The 21,845-nt window shown below is 48.5% G+C and overlaps 1 long non-coding RNA gene across 3 annotated transcripts in view; it reads right to left on the bottom strand.

The window, feature by feature from the left end:
* Nucleotides 1–10,567, bottom strand: part of LOC118638748 — a 106,840-nt gene extending 96,273 nt beyond the window's left edge. For all 3 annotated transcript variants that reach the window (XR_004961128.1, XR_004961127.1, XR_004961126.1), the window contains exons 1-2: nucleotides 10,460–10,567; nucleotides 574–724 (exon numbers count right to left, since the gene is read on the bottom strand). This is a non-coding gene — a long non-coding RNA (uncharacterized LOC118638748). The remainder of the gene's footprint in view (nucleotides 1–573; nucleotides 725–10,459) is intronic.
* Between the last annotated feature and the right edge of the window lie 11,278 nt (nucleotides 10,568–21,845).

Here is a 21,845-nt window from a genome sequence, read left to right as displayed (position 1 = left end):
ATGGTACTGGCATGTGTGTGTGTGTGTGTGTGTGTGTGTGTGTGAGAGAGAGAGAGAGAGAGAGAGAGAGAGAGAGAGGCATGTGCCTACTCTAGTCAACAGTCATAGAATCACAGAGCTTGAGAAGCCCACTCCCATTGTACAGATGGGAAAACTGAGGTCCAATAAGAACTGGAGACACCCCACAAATCAACCAAAAAGTCAAGCCCAGACCCAGGTCTCCTCTTCCCCAGGCCTGAACTTTTGACCCAACATCCCCAGCTTGCTTTCCCTCCTCCCTCCCTCTTTCCCTCCCTTCCCTTCCCTTCCCCTTCCCCTTCCCCTTCCCTTCCCCTTCCCTCCCTTCCCCTTCCCTTCCCCTTCCCCTTCCCCTTCCCTTCCTTCCTTCCTTCCTTCCTTCCTTCCTTCCTTCCTTCCTTCCTTCCTTCCTTCCTTCCATTTTGACTTGATGATTTGGATAAAGAGATGTAAAGGACATCATTCCTACCTGCCTAAAGCTCAGAGAGAAGACAGGTTAGAAGGAGGGCGCTAGGACAGAAGTCCAAGGGGCTGCAGGAGTCCAGGGAAGTTTACCTAAAAAATTGTAGTCATGCGTTTCTGAGCCATGCTTCAAAGAGACCTCCAAGTCTTCCTGATTTGTCTCCCAGCTGCTCTCTCAGCCCCAATAAGGAAGTCTCACATCCAGGAGGTGATGGGGTGTATTCCGCATTAGCACCCCCAGTCCCTAGAAATGAGGAACCATGAGGAGAGTGTCCTTGACTGCCCTTCTCTCCCCTCAGGTTCAGCACCTTCTTGCACTGTTCATTCTTTCCTGTGAGTCAGACATTGTCCTTGGCCTGGGGCAGGGCACAGGACAACGGAGCCCTAGTTATCAGTCTTCGCCCTATGGAACTCAAGTCCCCATCTCTGTCATCAGCTTGCAAATTCTCTCCTGGAGTGTTTTTTTATTTGCTTTTTTGGTGGAGGGAGCGGGGCGGAGTATTGAGAAGGCAAAAGAGGATACCTTCCTTCTAGAGCTTGTCTTGGAAGACATGCTAGCTCTGCTGTATCCCACATGGGCCATGGCTCCCAGCAGCTGGTACAGACTCTCAGGACCTGTTTTCCACAGATGGAAACTGAGATCCCGAGAGGTAGCCAGGTAGACCCCAGGTTACTCAGTACTTGGAAAGCAGCGGGGGACTGAAGGGTGGGGCCAGATCCAGGGCTGTGGAAGTGGTAGAAGGAGCTGTCTGGGAAGACTTCCTAGTGGTAAAGGACCTTAATTGGCTCAAATCCTGCTCTCAGAGTCCTGGCAGGAAATGTGTTTCTCTGAGAAAACTGGGTCAGGGCCTGCCCTGGCAGCCCATGTGACTCGGGGTTAGGGTAGCAGGTGGAAGGTGAGGGGTGGATGCTCTCTGACAACCACCATCCCATCCCAAACCCCTGAGGGCTGCCATAAGCTGCCATCTCTCATCCCTAATTGCCACTGCCCAGTGGGAAACAAGTTGGGGATGGAAAACAGTACAGACACAGAAAGGAAGGGCAAAACACAAAGAAAAACAGAGGCCCAAAGAAAGACAGAGCAACTGCGACCCCAAACCAGAAGAGGGGGAGAGGCAGAGATGAAAATGAGCTGCTTAGCAGATGGGCCAGCCCTCTTCCCCCAGTATCAGTGCTACAGATGCCAGGAAGAGCCTACAAACCTGGGCTTTGCAAAGATTTTTCAGCAATAAAATTCTTATTTGAAATGAAATTATATACATTGGGGGGGGGGGCTTTCTATGCCAGACATTAAATCCAGAACGCATAAAGTGAGTATTTGATAAATCAGACTACATAAATGCATATAGCATCTGTACAGCAAAAAGACACTATAAATGAAGTTAAAGGATAAGTGAGACACTGAAAGAAAATATCACTAATATACAAAGAGTCCCTACGAATAAATAAGAAAAAAGACAAAAAAAAGGCGGGGGGGACTGGCAGCAAATTAGAAACCTGCAGAAGAACTAAAATGGCCAATAAGGCGACTTCCGGTCAAGATGGTGGCATAGGTCAACGGGGTACTCGCCTCTTCCCACAACCACACCAAATTACAACTAAACTACAGCACAACCACCATTCAGAACTGCCTGTAATCAAGCTGAGGGAAAGTCCTACAACTACAAAATTAAAGAAAAAGCTACATCAAGACTGGTAGGAGGGGTGGAGGGGTGGAGGTGGAGGCGCGGACAAGCTGGTCCCACACCCACGTGTGGCAGATAAAAATCAGGAGGGACACCTCGGCTTGAAAGGTTCTCCCTGAAGACTGAAGGGTCCCCATCCCACACCAGATGCCCAGCGCAGGGTTCCAGTGCCAGGAAGAGAAGTCCCCATACCTTCTGGCTGTAAAAACCAGCAAGAACTGAGGCTGAGGGAGGTTGAGTCTTCATGAGCCCCAGGCAGTTCCTCTTAAAGGGCCCACACACACATGGACTTACTCAGACTTGCTCCCTCTAAGCTCAGAGGGGAGGCAGCTTGAAAGGCACCAGAGACATACAGGGAAGAAGTGAGTTGTTTGGCCTCTGGATGAGGGCTGGAGAGGCAGCTTTCTCTCAAACAGACATGCTGGCAGGGCCTTCATTCCTTTGGTGAGCCCTTCCCTGGGGCAGGGACTCCAGCAACCTGGCTCACACTGTTTGCTCTGCCCTGGTGATTCCCTGAGGCCCTGCCCCACCCAACCTTTGGGCCCACCAAAACTGTTTCCAAAGGCTTTACCATAGGATTGGATTGTCTTGGATCCTACTTCAGAGTTTCCTAAAATCTCTCAAATAAGCAGCATCTGGTCACAGCAAGCCCTATGCCTCTTGTTAAGTGGCCCCAGACCTGGCACTAGAAGCAGCCAGCCTTGGTTCACAGCTTGGCTTTGCCTGGGCAACTCCAAGCCCAGGGCAAAAAGCAGCCATCTGAAGATCACTTTGTAGCTTAAGCCTGGTGTAACCAGGCAGAACAAAGGCAGAGGCTGACCTTGCCCCAGAGCCAGCACACCCAGTGGACAGCTTCAGACCACATAGAAGCACCACCTCCATAAGTGACACACTCAATGAGTGGACTCAGTGGGTATCAGAGCCCTGCTGAAGTAAGTCTTGCTCTGTGTGTTGGGCCCCTACACTGCTGATCCTCCAAGGTAGTCAGAAGCCAGTGGTCAGTGGACACAGCCAGTCCTTGCAACTTATCAGCCTGAGTAAAACCCTCCCATTGACATTCCAACAGCAATCAAGACTCAATTACAACAGAAGGGTGTACAGTCCACACTAGGGATGCACCTTGAGGGCCCAGCTGGGGTGATCAGAGAGACTGTGCCACTAGATCCTACAGGACACCTACAACAATAGGCCACCTTACAAAGCCTAAGAGACATAGCAACTCTACATAATACATAGAAACAATTACAGAGAAGCAGCCAAAATGAGGAGACAAAAAAACATGTCTCAAATGAAAGAAAAAACAAAACTCCAGGAAAAGAACTCAACAAAATGAAGATAAGCAATCAATCACATGCAGAGTTCAAAGCACAAGTTATAAGGCTGCTCAAGGAACTTAGTGAGACTTTCAAGGAACTTAAGAAGACCTCCAAGGAACTTAGTGAGAATATCAACAACATCAAAAGGACCACTTAGAAATGAAGGATGCACTAACTGAAATAAAGAATAATTCACACAGATTCAATAGTAAAGTATGTAAAGACAAGAAGCAAATCATCAATGGAATATTAGGAAGCAAAAAACACTCAATCAGAACAGCTAAAAGAAAAAATAATCCAAAAAAAATGAGGATAGTGTAAGGAGCCTCTGGAACAACTTCAAGTGTGCCAACATTTGCATCATAGGGGTTCCAGAAGGAGAAGAGAGAGAACAAGAAATTGACAACCTATTTGAAACAATAATGACAGAAAACTTCCCTAACTTGGTGAAGGAAACAGACAAGTCCAGGAAGCACAGAGAGTCCCAAACAAGATGAACCCGAAGAGGTCCACACCAAGACACATCATCATCAAAATGCCAAAGGTTAAATACAAAGAGAGAATCTTAAATGCAGCAAGAGAAAAGCAGTTCATTACCTACAAAGGAGCTCCCATACGACTGTCAGCTGATTTCTCAAAAGAAACTTTGTAGGCCAGAAAGGAGTGGCAAGAGATATTCAAGGTGATAAAAAGCAATGATCTACAACCAAGATTACTCTATCCTGCAAAGCTATCATTCAGAATCAATGGACATATCAACAGTTTCCCAGACAAGAAAAAGCTAAAGGAGTTCATCACCACCAACCAGTATGATATGAAATGTTGAAGGGTCTTCTTGAAGGCAAAGAACAAAAATATGAACAATAAAATGGCAATTAATACATATCTATCAACAATCGAATGTACAAACAAAATGAGCAAGCAGAACAGAAACAGACTCATAGATACAGAAAATCTTTTGTTGCTTGCCAGATGGGCGGGGCCTGGTGAGATGGGTAAAAAAGGTGAAGGAATTAAGAAGTATAAATTTGTTGTTAGACTGGTGAAACTCAAAGGGAAGGGGGGAGGGAGGGCAGGATGAGATAAACCAAAGAAGTTCTATGCATATATGCATAACCAATGGACATTGACAATAGTGTGGGGAAGGCAGGAGGGGGACAGGATTGAGGAGGAGGGGGTCAATGGGGAAAAAATGAGGAGACATCTGTAATATATTCATCAATAAAGATGAGTTAAAAAAATAAAATAAAATAAAATGGCCAATAAGTGTATGAAAAAATGTTATACCTCACTAGCAATCAGGAAAATGCAAATGAAAATGACACAATACCATTTTTTGTCAATCGGATTAGGAAAATTAAATTGATTAATTGTAGCCAGTGCTGACAAGGATGTGGGGAAATTAGGACTCAGACCATTGGAGGGAGGAAAAATTGGCTCGTCCTTTGAAAGAGTAATTTGGGAATTCCGTTCAAGATGGTGGCGTAGGTAAACGTGGTATTGCGTCCTCCCACAACCACATCAAAGTTACAACTGAACTACAGAACAACCATCATTCAAAACCACCTGAAATCAAACTGACTGGAAGTCCTACAACTACGGAAATAAAGCAGCAGCCACATCGAGACTGGTAGGAGGGGCGGAGGCGAACGGGCTGGTCCCACACCCACGTGTGGAGGATAAAAATCAGGAGGATACCTCGGCTGGGAAGGTCCTCCCTGAGGACTGAGGGGTCCCCATCCTACACCAGGCGCCCAACTCAGGGTTCCAGTGCCAGGAAGAGAATCCCCATCACTTCTGTCTGGAAAAACCAGCGGGAACTGAGGCTCAGGGAAGCTGACGCGGCTGGAGCTCCAGGCAAATCCTCTTAAAGGGCCCACGCAGGAACTTATCGGACTCACTCCCTCTAAGCTTGGAGGGGATGCAGCTTGAGGGGCGCCAGAGACATACAGGGAAGAACTGAGCTGTTTGGCACTGGAGGGAGGGCTGGAGAGGGGGCTTTCTCCAGGACAAACGTGCTGTCAGAGGCCTTTGTTCCTTTGGTGAGCCCTTCCCTGGGGCGGCAGACAGCTGCCATATCTGGGACTCCAGCAACCTGGCTTACACTGGTTGCCCCACCCTGGTGATTCCCTGAGGCCCCGCCCCACCCAACTTTCAGGCCCACCCAAGCTGTTGCCAGTTGCTAAACCATAGGATTGACCTGTCTTGGACCCTGCTTCAGATTTTCCTAAATTCCTTCAAACAAGCAGCATCTGGTCTCAGCTAGCCCCATACCTCTCGTTAAGTAATACACAGAAACAAACACAGGGAGGCAGCCAAAATGAGGAGACAAAGAAACAGGTTCCAAATGAAAGAACAGAACAAAACCCCAGGAAAAGAACTAAGCGAAATGGAGTTAAGCAACCTAACAGACGCTGAGTTCAAAATACTGCTTATAAAGATGCTCAATGAACTTAGTGAGAACCTCAGCAAACTTAATGAGGGCCTTAAGAGCATAAAAAAGGACCAGTCAGAAATGAAGGAGGCATTAACTGAAATAAAGAATAATTTACACAGATTCAATAGTAAAGTAGGTAAAGCCAAGAAGCAAACCATCGATTTGGAATATAAGGAAGCAAAAAACACCCAATCAGAACAGCAAAAACAAAAAGAATCCAAAAAAAAATTGAGGAGAGTGTAAGAAGCCTCTGGGACAACTTCAAGCATCCCAACATTCGCATTTTGGAGGTGCCAGAAGGAGAAGAGAGAGAACAGGAAATCAAAACCTATTTGAAACAATAATGGCAGAAAACTTCCCCAACTTGGTGAAGGAAACAGACATACAAGTCCAGGAAGCACAGAGAGTCCCAAACAAGATGAACCCCAAGAGGCCCACACCAAGACACATCATCATCAAAATGCAAAAGATTCAAGATAAAAAGAGAATCTTAAAAGCAGCAAGAGAAAAGCATTTAGTTACCTACAAGGGAGTTCCCATTAGACTGTCAGCTGATTTCTCAAAAGAAACTTTGCAGGCCAGAAGGGAGTGGCAAGAAATATACAGAGTGATGAAAAGTAAGAACCTACAACCAAGATTACTCTATCCCGCAAAGCTGTCATTTAGAATCAATGGCCATATAAAGAGTTTCCCAGACAAGAAAAAGTTAAAGGAGTTCATCACCACCAAACCATTATTATATGAAATGTTGAAGGGTCTTCTTGAAGAAAAAGATAAAATATATGAACAAATAAAATGGCAATGAATACATATCTATCGACAAGGGAATCTACAAACAAAATGAACAAGCAGAACAGAAACAATCTCATAGATACAGAGAACATTTTGTTGCTTGCCAGATGGGAAGGGGGTTGGGGGAATGGGTGAAAAAGGTGAAGGGATTAAGAAGTATAAATTGGTTGCTAGACTGACAAACCTCAAAGAGAAGGGGGTTGGGGAGTGGGAAGAGATAAACCAAAGAACTTATGTACATAACCAATGGACACAGACAACAGTGTGGGGAAAAGCAGGAGGGGAGGAGGGGGGCGGGTGTGGGGGGAGGGGACCAATGGGGGAAAAATGAGGAACATCTGTAATACATTCAACAATAAAATAAAAAGTAAAAAATAAAAATAAAAAAGAGTAATTTGACAATACTGAATAACATTTTAAACCCACGCACCCTACAACCTAGCAATCCCACTTCTAGGAGCTTCTCCTACAGAAATGGTAGCACAGGCACTCACATATAAATATTTAAGAACGCTCATAGCAGCGTTACTGGTAAGAGGAAAAAAGAAATCAGAAATGGCCTAAATATTTGTCAGTAAGAGACTGTTCAAATAAAATACCGCGATCTGTGCTATGGAACACTCTGCGGCCACTCGACAGAAGGAGGCACCTCTATGTATAACAACATGAGAAAAAAAATCAAGCTGTATAATACTATTTCAGAACGAACCCATCTTTATAAATAAGTTTGTTGGTATATGCCCCAAAAGGCAATATCCAGATGTTACAGTGATCACCTCCTAGGAGGGGAACAAGGGAACTTTCATGGTCTTCATTACCCATAAATATGTTTTTAGATTTTCCTTTGTAATCAGAAATGCAAAACCAATAAAGAGTTAATGGTTTTTTGTTTGTTTGTTTGTTTTTCATTTAAATCCTTCCTGGACCCTAATATAAAATGCAGACCTAAGCAGCTCTGCTATAGTTGAAAGGGGAGAGGTCTGTCCAGGCCTATCCCTAACCCCATAGTTCCCAGGCCTCCTCAGGGACAACAGGGCTCTAACACTAGTTGAAGAACCTCCTTTGTTGAAGAACGTGGAGCCAGACAAACCAAAGGCCATGGCAGGAAGTTGCCATGGTCACACAGGCTGTCCAGACTGGCTGAGGCTAAAGCCAGGGCCTCTGGCTCCCCTGGCAGGGCTCTGTCTCTCCAGAATTGGAATGGAAGGTTTCCTTAGGTATCCAAAAAACACTGGGATATCACAGTTTTGGGGAAACCTAGGCTGAGGCTCAGGGGTGAGGGCAACATGGGAGAGGGCTTTGAGGCTCAACTCTGAACTCTTACAGGGCTGTGGTACTAGGGAAGAAGAGGGAGATAGAGTAGAAAAAAAGGCAACAGAGAAGTTGGGGGTGTGTTTCTCTCTGCAAAGAGAAGGTGGAAGCAGAAGAGGGACAGGTGTATGCAGCTGTTGGTGTTCACACAGAGAGAGGGTTCACATGGATCTGCGAAGGTGAACTGTGAAGGTGGTGTGAGGAAGTGTGTCTCTATCAGGGGAGAGTGTGAGTGTGTGTGCATGTGTGTGTGTTGTCACTTCCAGGGATGACAGTAAGAAGGTAGTGTGTGTGTCAAGGAACAGGAGACCCAAGGGTGTGTGTGTGTGTGTGTGTGTGTGTGTGTATTAGGGCATATGGTTAGGTAGCAGATGTGAAGACAGGCCAGATGGCAAACTCCAGAGACCTGTCCCCAACGGGCCCTTAGCCTCATGCTTTGACCCAATGCATCCCAATACTACCCTCCAGTTAGACAAGGTACCTGCCCTCCTTGACAGAGACAGGCCTCCAAGCCTTTGCACTTACTGTTCCCTCTATGAGGATGCCCTCCCTCCCTGACCAGTCCCCAATGTCCTTGAAAAAGCCTCTTCTGACCCCCCCTCCCTCAAGGCTACTATCCCCACCCTTTGTCACCTCTGTCCTGCCCTGACTCTGAAGTTGTGAGTACTGACAGGTGTGACTTCCCATGGGCAGACCCACCCCTTGTTTTTTTCCTGCACTCAGAGACTGGCACAGAGGAGACATTGAAAAGTAGTTTGTGGAAAGAATAAGTGGATTACCACAGCACTTGAGCCCCAGCCAGGTGCGCAATGGGACCTTCGTAAGGCAACAGAGTAGAGCAGAAAGAGCGTGGCCTGGGGACTGAGACGGCTAGCTGCCTGTCCTAGGTCAGCATGACAGGTAACATGTCAACTGAGAAACGATTAAAGCAGGAGCTCCTAACCCAGGTCTCCAGTGAGCAGGACTTAGGAGGTCTGTGAGCACTGATACAAATTGATGAACAGAGTGGGGAGGAGGTGTACTTGTTTCAGGTATACCCTGTGGCTTTCATTCCCCAAGGGCCCCACAGACCAAAAGATACAGAACCATGGAGCAGGAAAGAACAAGGCTATCCTCCAGGAGAAAAGACTCAGGGGCCCCACTTCTGCCTGCATATTAGAGGGCTATTAGGGGGCAGGGGCCAGTACAGGTTCTGCAGCCCCAGGCCCCAGCCAGGTCCCCTGTGAAGTAACAGGGACTAGACACTGGCCCTGAGCAGGGAAAAGAGATGTCCAAGATGGTGGGCCACCTTGGTGGAGATGAGCAAGAGCACAGCTGGATGGGGCAGGGGTCGGGGTGAATGAGTGGCAACCCTGGGTCTCACTTAGGGTCTTTGGGTCTGTTTCCCCATCATACAGTCCAGAGCTACACAACGTGATCCCTGTGAATCCATTCTGAGTGTGTGAAATGGGGTGCTCGGCCATGCAGGGGTGAGGTTCTGGGCTCTAGGGCTGAGTGCACAGTCCTGCATTTGGGCAGTCTTCCCACCTGGTGGTGACCTGCAGCCCTCTTCTCTCCTGGGGTAGGGGACAGGCTGCCTTGGCTGCCTCACACTGCTAACTGGGCCTGCTTGAGTGCTGCAGCCACCAGCTCCCACATGACAGTGACTCCAGCGAGCACAGGAGGAAGAGGTTTCATTATGAACTTGGACTGGGGTCAAGGGAACCTAGGGGCTGGACAGAAGCGCTGAGCAGGGCTGGCAGCCACCCCAAGGCCACATGAGCTCAGTGGATTTCCCCAAAGTCTCCACCCCTCCAGAGCCTCTCCCAGTCTGTCCTGGGGAAACCAAGGTGCAGAGAGAGCCCTCTGCCCTGGGTCACACAGATCTGGGCCTGAATCCCAGGCCTCTTGCCCCTGGCTGGGCTTATACTCTGGGCACCAATGCACTTCACCCCTCAGGTGACACTGCATGCCTCAGCACCTACTAGTTCTGCGAGAAAGAGGTGGCTGGCATGGGGGTTCCAATGGACTAATTCAAACACAAATCTGGTGTGTACCCCAGGATCCAGCCACCCTGAGCCTTGGTTTCCTCCTCTCTAAAACAGAGGTACAAAAACTGCCCTCCTATGTCTATGTGGGGACTATAAGAGCACAGATGTATAAACAGAGGGCCTCAGTTTCCCATCTGTAAGTGAAAAGATAGCCCTGAGTGATTCCCCAGGCCCCCAGAGCCTCTGATGCTTTACTGGAAGCCTGTTCATTGTCCAGCCCATGCCCATGTCTTTGGGAGACAGGCTGCAGGGTAGAGAGCAGGGCCTGCCCTCAGGGAGTGCCCTGCTGGTTGGCAGATAGAAATGGTGGCCCTGGAGTAAAGGCTCCCAAACTGGTGCCCTGTGCCTCCACATTGCCAGTCCCCACCACTCCCTACTGCATCACACCCAGCCTGCTTCACTCATTACCTGCCTGTTCCCTTGAGGTGATATGTTTGTATCCATGCTCCAGGGGGCACGAGAGGCTTAAAAATGGAAAACCCAGTGTGAGCTGAACAGTGATAAAAGAAGGCCTCCAGGAAGAGACAGAACAAAGAGGGTCAAGTTCATACAGGTGCCTGAAGACGCAGTTGAGGAATTCAGACCCTGAGAAGCCACTAGCAGTTTTTCATATGTGCCCCTTCCCCCTGGGCAGAGATACGTGACCCCACCAGGGGCTGGCCTCAGAGCTGTGTCCCCAGCAGAGGGCTTGAGATGGAGGGGGGACCTAGGTGAGAGGCCCCATCCACCCCTCCTCCACAGCCATAGACTGTGCCTCCACCCCAGAGAACTCAGTCCTAGTCAGTGAAGTCCAGCACTGCTGAGGCCTCACTGCAAATAGCTTTGCTGCTGGTGAGTGCCATATGGCCAAGGAGGGCTCCCCCAACAGATTAAGAGCAATGCCAGCCCAGACTCATTCGTATTCTGGTCTGACTGCTGGCTTCAATATGGCTGAGAGACACAAGGGCAGAGGCGCCCCTCTGAGAATGCCCAAAGATAATTCCTCTCCAATTCCAATTTATTTTCTATCATTAATGCTTTTGAAAAGCCCCACACATGCCCTGGCCTGTTTGGCTCAGCTGTTGGAGCTTCGGCCTGCAGACCAGAGAGTCCCGGGTTTGGTTCCTGCTAGGGACATGTACAAAAAAAAAAAAAAAAAAAAAAATTTCTAAAAAAAAATTGTAAAAGCCCCACGCACTCCACAAACAGAGAAGGTGCACAGGGCCCTGAAGGGGAGGAGATGGCTGGGGATGGAGAGGGCACAGCAGACGTGATGTGGGCAGCCAGCTAGAAGTCCTAAGACCTGGGTTCAAATCCCACACCATTTCCACCTGCCTACAAGACCCTAAGGCAAACCTGGGTCAGTGGGGAAGACCCCCCTCCTCTATCTACTCTGCCCACCTCATGGGACTGTTTCCAAAATCTACTAAGGGTCAGAGGTGAGTAAACTTTTTACACTTTAAAGGGCTATACACCTTAAGGGGACCCCCACTCCAGGGTTCAGGGAAGGCCTGGAGCCACAGCGCAATGAGAAGAGATGAGCACCAGGATTTGGGTGATACCCCCACTCCCACCTTATCTGTCTCAAACTCACACTGCCATCCTCCCTTTCCCCACAAGCTCACCTGAGACCAGCCTCTCAGCCAGCATGCTCCCTCCCCCACCCCCTTACTGTGGAGCCAAAGGGATCATCCCCACATGTCCTCTACTCAGAACCCTTTCAGAGCTCCTGGTTATCCTTGAAACCAAATCTAAACTCCCCACTTCCATGTAAACCTCTCCCAGGCAACTCAGGCTCAACCGGGCAGCCTCACCTCCTCCCTAGCCCAACCCCATCCACAACTCCTCTCATCTTTGCACATGCTATTTCCTGTCTGGAATTCCCTCCTCCTTTGCCCCAGTTAACCTGTCAAACTCCTACTCCCTCTTCATGGTGCAGTCCAAGTTCTCCTCTACTGCAGCTTTTCTGACTCTCCTGGCCCTCCCTTCTCTGTGCTCCTAAGTACCAAGTACCCACCTGTATTACGACTCAGTAATACAGTAATTACATTTGTTTAGTGGCTCACCTCCCATCAGTGAGTTCTCATGGCCCAAAGCTGCATCTGATCCATCCCGTGCATTACCAGTGCTTGGCAAAGTGCCTGGCTCACAGTGGAGCTAATGATCCAGTCACCTGATATTAAATGAGCACCTACTCTGTGTTGTCAGGCTCTGTGCTGGGTGCTTGGAGATACAGCAGTGAAGGAGAGAGTCCTCACCCTCAAGTTGCTTCCAATGGATGTACTAAGGGAATGTCTGTTCAGTGAATGAATGGACACAAAGCCACCTTGTGAATGGGAAAACTGAGGCCCAGAAAGGCAAAATGCCTTAAGGGTGCCATGTCTCCCTGCCCACATGTCTTTCTAATCCATTTCTCTTCCAGAACCTTAACAGAAATAAGGAAGAACTCAAAATGAAAGGATACAGTAAAAAAAGAAGAAAATGTAATGGATTCTCCCCTCTTCTCCATAATGTAAAGAAAATTGCTTTGCCAACTATCACAACTTAAAAGCAATTAAAGCTTTTGGAGGGGACTCTGGGCATGAGCTTCAGAGTAAGTGCCCAGCACAGAATTTTTCCAGCATTCATTTGTATCAAGCAAAAGGGGGAAAAAAGTGTTAAAAGTAGCAATTTTCAGCAGCAGACATGGTAGAGATAAAATGTTTACTGTCTCCACCCAGGGGTTGGAGTGTTAACCAGGGAGTTGCCAGTTCAATTCAGTCAAAGGCACCCTACCTCGGTTGCGGTTTGGTCCCCAGCCCTGGTTGCGGTTTGGTCCCCAGCCCTGGTTGGGGTCCTGCAGGAGGCAACCAGTCAAAGTGTCTCTCTCACAGTGATGTCCCCCTCTCCTTCCTCTTCCCCCTCCCCCTCCTTCTGTCTGAAAATGAATGGGAAAAAAATATCCTCTGGTGAGGATTTTATATATATACATATATATATGTATATGTGTGTGTGTGTGTGTGTGTGTGTGTGTGTGTGTGTATCCTCCAAGGGACAGACCTGGGAGGGGCTAGAAACCACACACACAAACTCTCCATGTTCCAGAGGTAGGAAAAAGAAGGGAGAAGAATAAGAGACAAGTAAAATGAGCTGCCCTCTCAGCATGCAGGGATGTGAGCTCGGGGCAAGGGGGGGGAAAGCCCCCAATGCCCCCTGCTTTCTCACCTCTTTTTCATTGTCCACAGCCCACTAAGCAGCCCCCAGCCATCAGCAAGCCATCCATCCCAATTCCTAAGTTGGAATACCATTTCCTCTATTTACTAACTGTGTGATCTTGAAAGTCTCTCAATCTATCTGAGCCTCAGTTTCCTCATCTGTTAAATGGGAATAGTAATAGTACATAGCATGGGTTTTTAGAATTAAATGAAGTAATGCATGTAAAGCACCTGGCACTGTAACAAACACTTAATAGGTGTTCAATAAACTTACCTCTGCCTTACTTCATGCTCAGTCCTCAAGTGTGACTCTCAGAATGGCCCCACACATATGCTCACAGGTTCCCATACCACCATGCCATGCACAAAGGGCACACACTAGCTGAAAGCAAGGGGTGCAGGAGGCTCTGAAGGGCTTTGCACACACACATAGAAGCCCAATCCTTCAGCACAGTGTCACGGATCCTCTTACTTTGTGTGGCTTAGGAGGGATTCCTCCAAGAACAGCCATACCCAGAACCTTTAGAACCTGCCTGTCTGGGTGGAGGAGGTGACTGAAAGTTCAGCCTCCCCTCCAGCCTATGGCAGCAGCCCAGCCCTCAGCAGCCACCCTCCCAGTCCCATTGGACAAAGGCAAACCCCAAAGCCCAGACAATGGCAGTTAGTGGCACAGCTGAGAGCCGAAACCAGGTCTGGAAGGCAAGGGAGGCAGTTCTGACCTCAAATCCCACTCTCACCACTGACCAGCTGGTGGGCCTTTCTGAGCCTGCTTCCCCATCTGTCCACTGGGGGTAGCCACCTTGCAGCACCCTGTCTGGGTTCCAGCCATACCCAGAGTACTTCTGTCCCACCTGTCCTCTGGACTTCAAGCACAGTGCTCTCCCTCTCCCTATAGCACTGAGGACCTGCCTTCTTTCCTGTGACCCATTTCCCACTGGGCAGGGAACTGAAGGACCTGCCAAAAGACAAGCTAACAGCCCATGGCCTGCCCGGTTTTCCATGCCTCACTTGAGAGTGAAAGAGGCTGTTCCTTGTCTCATTTTACCAGGAGGGGTACTGACATGCCCCAGGTCACATAGCCCCTATGGAGCCACTCATTTGAACTCGGGTGTTTTCCTCTCCTCCAACTGCAAAGAATACACAAAATTAATGTAGGGTCTAGCAAAGCCACAGGGGCACAGACTGGGGATCAAAAGGTGTTTGATATCTGTTTCTTACTTTCCTCTAGTCACCTTTTTCACAGGGACCTCTCCCACCACCTGAGCTCCCATCCTGTCCTAGAGAGGCAAGCCCAACAGTAAGCCTGCACTAATCAAGTCTCTCCTTGTTGTTGGGGCAGAAACGGGAGCACAGGAGGCCAGTCCCAGCCTGGGAAGGTTGACCATCCACACACATAGGAAGGAAGTCGGGGGGACATAATAGGGGATCCTGGGGTTTGGCCTCAGGGATAGCTGACAGCTCTTACCCAGCTGGGCTCACTCTCCCCTTTACACCTGGGGGAACCCAGGTGGCCCAGAAGCAGGGGATCCTGGGACTGAAAAGCCAGATTCCTGACTTATTGTCAAGGTTCTGCAATGCTTTTCATGTGAGACCCAACACAGTGCTGACCACTCCATGTGACTCAGTTTCCCTATCTTGAACCTATACAAAGAAGATCATTTCTGAAGCCACCTTCTAGTTCCAACATTCTCCAATTCTATACCTGTAACTTCTGTGACCCCCCACGGGGTCCACAGATGCTCTCAAGTCACCTAGGGCAGAATGAGAAGTCCCAAGCATGTGTGGGTGCTGGGGGACAGGATCACTCAGACCCCAAGGAGACAAGGAAGTGCAGGGAGACCTATGCCTGCCCTAGGCTGGCAGAGGACACCATCCTATGAAGCCTCCCCAGGGAGATGGCAAGACAGGAGAGCGAAGGACAGCTCCCGAGGACAGCTAGAGGTAGCCATAGCCCTCCGCTCTTTCTGCACATGTCCAAGAGCTCAGCCCTCCATGCCTTACTTCCCATCAATGAGGCTATAGTCTTCTGTCTAGCCCAGATCTCAGGCTCAACCCCAAGGTCCTGACACCCGCAGTTTCCTTAGACCCTGTGGCTGTCCAGACTGGGATCCTAAGCCTTCCCACCAGACTAGCCCTCCTTTGCCTTCCATGCTGCCACAAGAAGCTACTTTAGGTTTTTCTAATCCCTGAAACAAAAGGAACAAATAATTACATTAAAAGACAGTTGTCTCCTGTTTCCAGGTAGAACCTCCAGCCAGAGCCAGCGGAACCCACCTTAGGGGGATCCTGCTCAGCCATCTGCCCAGCTCCAGATTACTTATCCTCCCTCTCCCATCTCTGCCAGTCCTGGGCTGACCCCTGTAGCCCACATCTCCTCCCAGAGCCCTCTCTGCTACTTGACCTTGGACAGGATAGGCAACCTCTCAAGCCTAAGTCTCCTCATCTGTCAGCATCCTCATCTCTCAAAAATAAAATGAAAAGAAATATGTGACCACTTATGGTTAGACAGACATTTTCCCTTATTTTTTACAGATGGATGTTGAAATATTTAGGGGTGAAATGTTATGATGTCTATAATGTACTTTTTAAAAGCTCAGAAAAAAAGATGCAGCAAAATGTCAACAATTGTTAAATCTAGGTGAGGGGTATATGGCAGTTTCCTATACTATTCCCTCTACCTTTCTGTATGTTCAAAAATGTTCCTAACAAAAACAATTTTTTTTGTAATAAACCAGCATTGATCATGTGAACCAGGAGTCCCACAAACAGTGCCCCATGCTCCTGGTGGGCCTGAAAGGCAGCTGTGTCTCCTAAGTAGGTTAAACATCCCCCCTGCCATCTCCTTTATGTCGTTTTCCTAGAAATCACTTTTTCACAGATTCCAAGGAGTTCTAGCTCCACATTTAGAAGCCTTAGTACTTCAAAAGCCAGACCAGCGCTTTGGTGCGGCAACGGTTGTCTTCTGACCGACTACCCGCCCTCTTGCCCACCATTGCCCTGTCCTACAGAGCAGCCCTGGGCTGGGGATTGCAATGCTAGCTCCATCCTCACGTGGCCACCACCCTCACTGAGCTTTAGAATGCCCCCACCCATTAAGCAGAAATTATGACAAGTCAGTGACTGCCTGGCCATTTCATTCAAAGGCAGTGTTACCTCATAAAGAGAATGAAAAGGCCGTTTAACAAATGGGAAAGCTGAGACCCAAGACCAGGAGAAACTGGAAGCAGAACAGGAAAGGTGGGAAGGTTGGAACAGGGGAGATAAGAGGGAGCAAAACCTCCCTGCCTGCCCCAAATCCCCCTCCTCTACATCCCTCAATCCCAGCCCTGGCAGCGTTCCGAAGAGAGGATGGACTGCACCTCCTTTTTCCTGGAGCCTTTTCCAGCCAGCCCCAGCCAGGTCTAGCTGACCCACACAAATGCTGGCCAGGCCCACCACTGTTGGTTGATAATGGAAGAGTTATTGGTACCCCAAGTAATCAATTGATAACTGCTGAATGCCACACAGTTCATAAGGAAGACATGTATGGCCAGAGATCAGGCCCTGCCCTGAACTGATGGAGCCTCTAGGAGTGGGAACAGCCATATCTGAGGTGAGCACCTCAGGGCAAAAGCCTGAGATGTCCTAGGCCTAGCCCACAGTCCTGGCCCAAGGGGGAAGAGAAAGTGGCAGTAGCCATAGCGGTCCTCAGGGACACACCACATGCTCCTGATCAGTCCATCTGGCCCCAGGTCCATGGACGGACCAAGTACCCAATATGGATAAGCCCGTCCCAGGCATTATGTCACAACCTCACATACAGTAGGCCTCGCACACAGTAGGTGCACAGCAAATGTTCACTAAATGTAAAGCAGATACACTGCTCTCAGAGTTCTGAGGAAGGAGCAGCTACTTCCAGCTAGGGAGACAGGGGAGGGATGTTTAAACATGGCTTTTGGGCTGAGTGTTGAAAAGTGGGTAGGGTCTATACCAGCAGAGATAGAGGAAGGGATCAGGTGAAGGGGACAACACAGCCAATCCCTGGAGGGTGAAAGCCACAGTTTATGTGAAGAGGAGGGTATGTAGTGTTTGGCTGGAGCCTGGGACACAGAGGAGCATGGAGGGAGATTGCTGGAGCAGAGGGTCAGAGGGTCAGACTGCACAAAGCCCTGAGGGGTCCAGATGCCAGCCTGGAGGCAACAGGGAACCCTTAAAGTTTGCTGAGCATGAGGCTGATGGCCAGTGAAAAGCCATGGAGTCCACAGTTAGTGCCAGGTTGCATTCTCCAAGAGGGGAGGTCTGGTCTTATTCATCTCTGTCCAGCACAGGCAGCACAGCCGTTCCAGAGGAAGTGCCCAACAAATGAATCGCTGAATGATTATAGGATCATCAAATGGAAGACTGGACTCAAAGCTGTAGAATATCATGTTTGTATAAATATAAATATATATATATATATATATATATATATATATATATATATATATATATAATAGAGCCTCAAGAACAGCCTTGAGAAGTAGGTAGGGAGATAATTATCTCAAATTTACAAAGAGGGAAGCTAAGGCTCAAAGAGGGATAGTAACCTGGTCAAGGTCACCCAGCTGGTCAGCAGTGGAGCCCAGTGCTCTCCCACCCTGCCCACCCAGAAGGCTAAGCCCTGCTTGTCTTGACATGGCCAAGGGCTGCCCAGGAGGTGAAAGCCCTCCCCTCCGTACTCCCTGCACCGCTTCCTCTACCTCTACCCAGTTCCGGGCAGCCAGAGAAATGTATCAAATGCTGCCTCACTGAAAGTCCCTTATACCACCCCAACTTGGCTACTTGTCACCATGACAGTGTGTCCCTGCACCTATGACAGAGACAGGGCTATTCAGGGAATCTCTGGAATCCCCAATCTTGGTCTAGACAGGCCTCCACCCCTGAAGTTTGGGAAGCATACCCATGGAGCAAGAGTTCTGGTCTAGGAGTCCAGAGACAGGGTCAAGCCCAACTCACCATGAGTCACTTCCCATTTTCAGCGTCTGTGAAATGTAGCAGTGGCTCTCTGCCTACTTTACAGAGAACTGTCATGAGGACTACTACATGAGGAAAGGAGTGTAAAAACTTATGAAAAATTATAAAACAAATTTTGTCCTGGAAAATAATAATAATAAGCCTCTTCTCTACTTCAACCTGAACACTGAAACTCCAACAGGACTTACCTCCCTTTCCTAGCAGAGATCAAGCCAAGCTAACATTCACCGACATTCTTCAATGTATCAGGCTAGTACATGCATCCCATATATTATTTCAAAGCATGCTAATGATGCCCCATAAGGTAGGTACCATTATTCCAGATACAGAGGAGGAAACTGATACTCAGAAAACTGAAATGACTTGCGTGAGCTCACCTTGCTTAGAAGTGGCTGAGCCAGGATTCAAACCCAGTTCCAGATGGCATCCAAGCTCAGGCCCTTTTGATCACAGCAGGCTGATTCAAGGGGCTTATTTTCATACCTCCAATTCTCAGAACTACAGAATCAATGCTCAGGGTGAGGCTGCATGTCACATACACATACTCCACTGAGGCCCAGGACCCTGATATCAGATGTGCTGTGCCACCCCAAGGTTTGTGGACCAACAGGGCCATAAGAGCTGGGTGGGGATGGGAGGGTAGCTGGCACAGCTGGTAGAATTAACTGGATCTGTCCTGGGCATGGAGCCACCTGTCTGGCTGCCCTGGCAGATGGGTGCTGGAACTGGGCTAACTGCCAAGGTCCAACCTTTATGTCTAAACCAACCTGAACATTGAGGTTCCATTTTGGCTTCTCATTTTGACCCTGGTGGCTAGCAGTACCTACAGATATCCAGAAAACCAGGAATTCTCTTTCTCTCCTGATGTGACCATATGACCCCATATGCTATCTGACAGCTGTACTGCAAAGGCAAATGCCTGAAGATGTCCTCTGCAGAGGCCCCAACCACTGACCAATCCCTACCCAGCAGGCTAGTCACAGCCAGGAAAACCCTAGGCTGGAATGCCCTGTCCCCAATATGCTTTAAGACTTTATACAAAATCCAATTAAAAATGGGCAGAGGAACTAAATAGACACCTCTCCAAACAGGACATACAAATGGCTAAGAAACATATGAAGAAATGCTCATCACCACTAATCATCAGAGAGATGCAAATTAAAACAACAATGAGGTATCACCTCACACCTGTCAGAATGGCCGCCATCAACAAATCATCAAACAAGTGTTGGCAAGGGTGTGGAGAAAAGGGGACTCTAGTACACTGCTGGTGGGAATGCAGACTGGTGCAGCCACTATGGAAAACAATATGGTGTTACCTCAAAAAATTAAAAATTGAACTTCCATTTGACCCAGTGATCCCACTTCTAGGAATATACCCTAAGAAGCCTAAAACACCAATCAGAAAGAATATATGTACCCCCATGTTTGTAGCAGCACTATTTACAATAGCTAAGATCTGGAAACAGCCCAAGTGTCCATCAGTAGACGAATGGATAAAAAAGCGGTGGTACATATACACAATGGAGTACTACGCAGCTGTAAGAAAGACCTCTTAGCCTTTGAGACTACATGGAGGGACCTGGAAAGTATCATACTAAGTGAAACAAGCCAAACAGAGAAAGACAAGTTTCATATGATCTCCACTTATTTGTGGAATATAATGAACATAACAGTCTGAGGAAGGGGGTAGTCCCAGAGACGCAGAAGTGGGATACAGACTGACAATCCCCTAAATGGGGGGTGGTGGGGAAGAGATAAACCACAGAACTTATATGCATGTATGCATGAACAGTGGTCATGGACAACAAACTGGGGAAAGGGCAGGGAGGGAGGGGGAAGGGGGAATCAGTGGGGGGAAAAGGAGAAACATCTGTAACAAAAATTAATTAATAAAAAAATAAAATATAAAAAAAAAAGACTTTATAAAAGTCACTGCCCTCTCTGGGTCTCAGACTCTTCCTCTGTCAAATAGCAGTGCTGACCTTCTACCCCTCCCCTTGGTATCCCACTTCTGAGGTCCCAAACTTCTACCCAAAAGTCACTCTAGGTCTCCAGAGAAACAAATAAACTTATCCTTTTTACAGACATAGAAATTGAAGCCCAAAGGACCATAGGGACTTGCTCAAGTGTGACACTGGGAGGCCCGTACTTATGACTCCAGGACACCTGTCATCTCAGTATACCCAGGTGGTGGGAATAGTGATGCCCCAGGCTCTGGCCAACTCTGATGGCCTACATTGTCCCACCTGGTTTCCCACCCTGGATGAATCTCTCCACCCTTCATTGGGTGAGAAACCATGCATGGGCCCCTTAGCCGCCCTGGTGAAGACAGGCAAGGTGCCTGTCCTGCTGTTGCCCTCACCTCCAGCCTGGATTTCCATAGCAATCTCAGGACCTCCTCTCTGCCTCTGGCTCTCTTAGCCAACCCCTCCCATGACCACCAGAGGGAGCAGTTTAAACTGCAAATCAGATGGAATCCCTCCAGAGCCTCAACCCTGCAAACCCGGAATAAGGAATCAGCCCACACTCCTCAGTCAGACACTCAAGGTCCTCCTCCATCTTTTGCTCTTTCTCTGTCTTGTACCAACCTGCTCTGTGCCTTTTGTGCCTCTGCATGAACTACTCCATTGCAAACACGTTTCACCCATGCCTACTGCACCTCTGTGCCTTTGCTAACGTTGTGCCACCTGCCTGGAAAGCCCTGATTCATTCACATTCTCCATTTATTCATTTATTCAATATATTTACTGAGCATCTACCAAGTGCCAGAAATATCTGAGCAAGTCAAAATGCACCAGCCCTTCTGATCCACCTGAAATAGCCCCTTGCCCACTTCCCTCCCCTAAGGCATGTTTCTTGATAGCAGATATCTGGGCCCCGGAAATCCACAAAAGAGACTGTGATTGGTACCTTTCCTTCCTCAAGTCACTCTAAGGTTGTTGAATTTGTTAGAATGTAATATTTTTATAATTTAAGACATATACACAGCAGGTCAGGGCCTGGCTAGAAAGGAAAATTAAAAGGGCCACACTAGGCACTACCCTTTACCAGTCAGAAGATTGGAGGGGTGAGTGGCTGTCTTCCTAAAGGGACAGCCAGTGGGGGCTGGGAGCACCTGGCTGGGATTTTCATCCTTGACAGCAGAGACCAGGGACCAAAGAGGTATCCTGCACTCTCCCTCCCCAAGGCTTGAGACCCCAAATGGATGGCTCATCCTGCTGGAATCATTTGGGGCTGGGGGTGGAGGAAACTGAAGAATTAGGGAATGGGTTCAAACAGGCCTGATGGCAGGGGTGGGACCAAGCAGGCATCTGGCCATGCTCCAGCCACCTGGGTGTCAACCAGAGAGCATTGATTAACACTCAGGAGGTTCAGGGAACCATAGGAAATGAGCATAGGGGAATGGAAAAGAGAGAGAGAACAGCTAAGAAAGACTGAGTTAGCAAAAGGATGCTGGAGAGTGAAGCCAGCAGAAGATGAGAAAGCTACTATAAGGTCCATCAGGCCCACCCCATCCCCAGCCCCAGGAGAAGTTCTGGTTACTCCTAGGCAACTGCTCTTCCCCCCTCCCCACAGGAGGCCTCCAAGGGCCTAAGTAGCCCTGGGGATGAGTCTGGGCTGCCATC

Source organism: Molossus molossus, unplaced genomic scaffold, assembly GCF_014108415.1.
Source record: "Molossus molossus isolate mMolMol1 unplaced genomic scaffold, mMolMol1.p scaffold_m16_p_1, whole genome shotgun sequence".
Lineage (NCBI taxonomy): Eukaryota > Metazoa > Chordata > Mammalia > Chiroptera > Molossidae > Molossus > Molossus molossus.
Note: the sequence above shows the minus strand (reverse complement) of the source record. Positions and strands in the feature narration are given on the sequence as shown.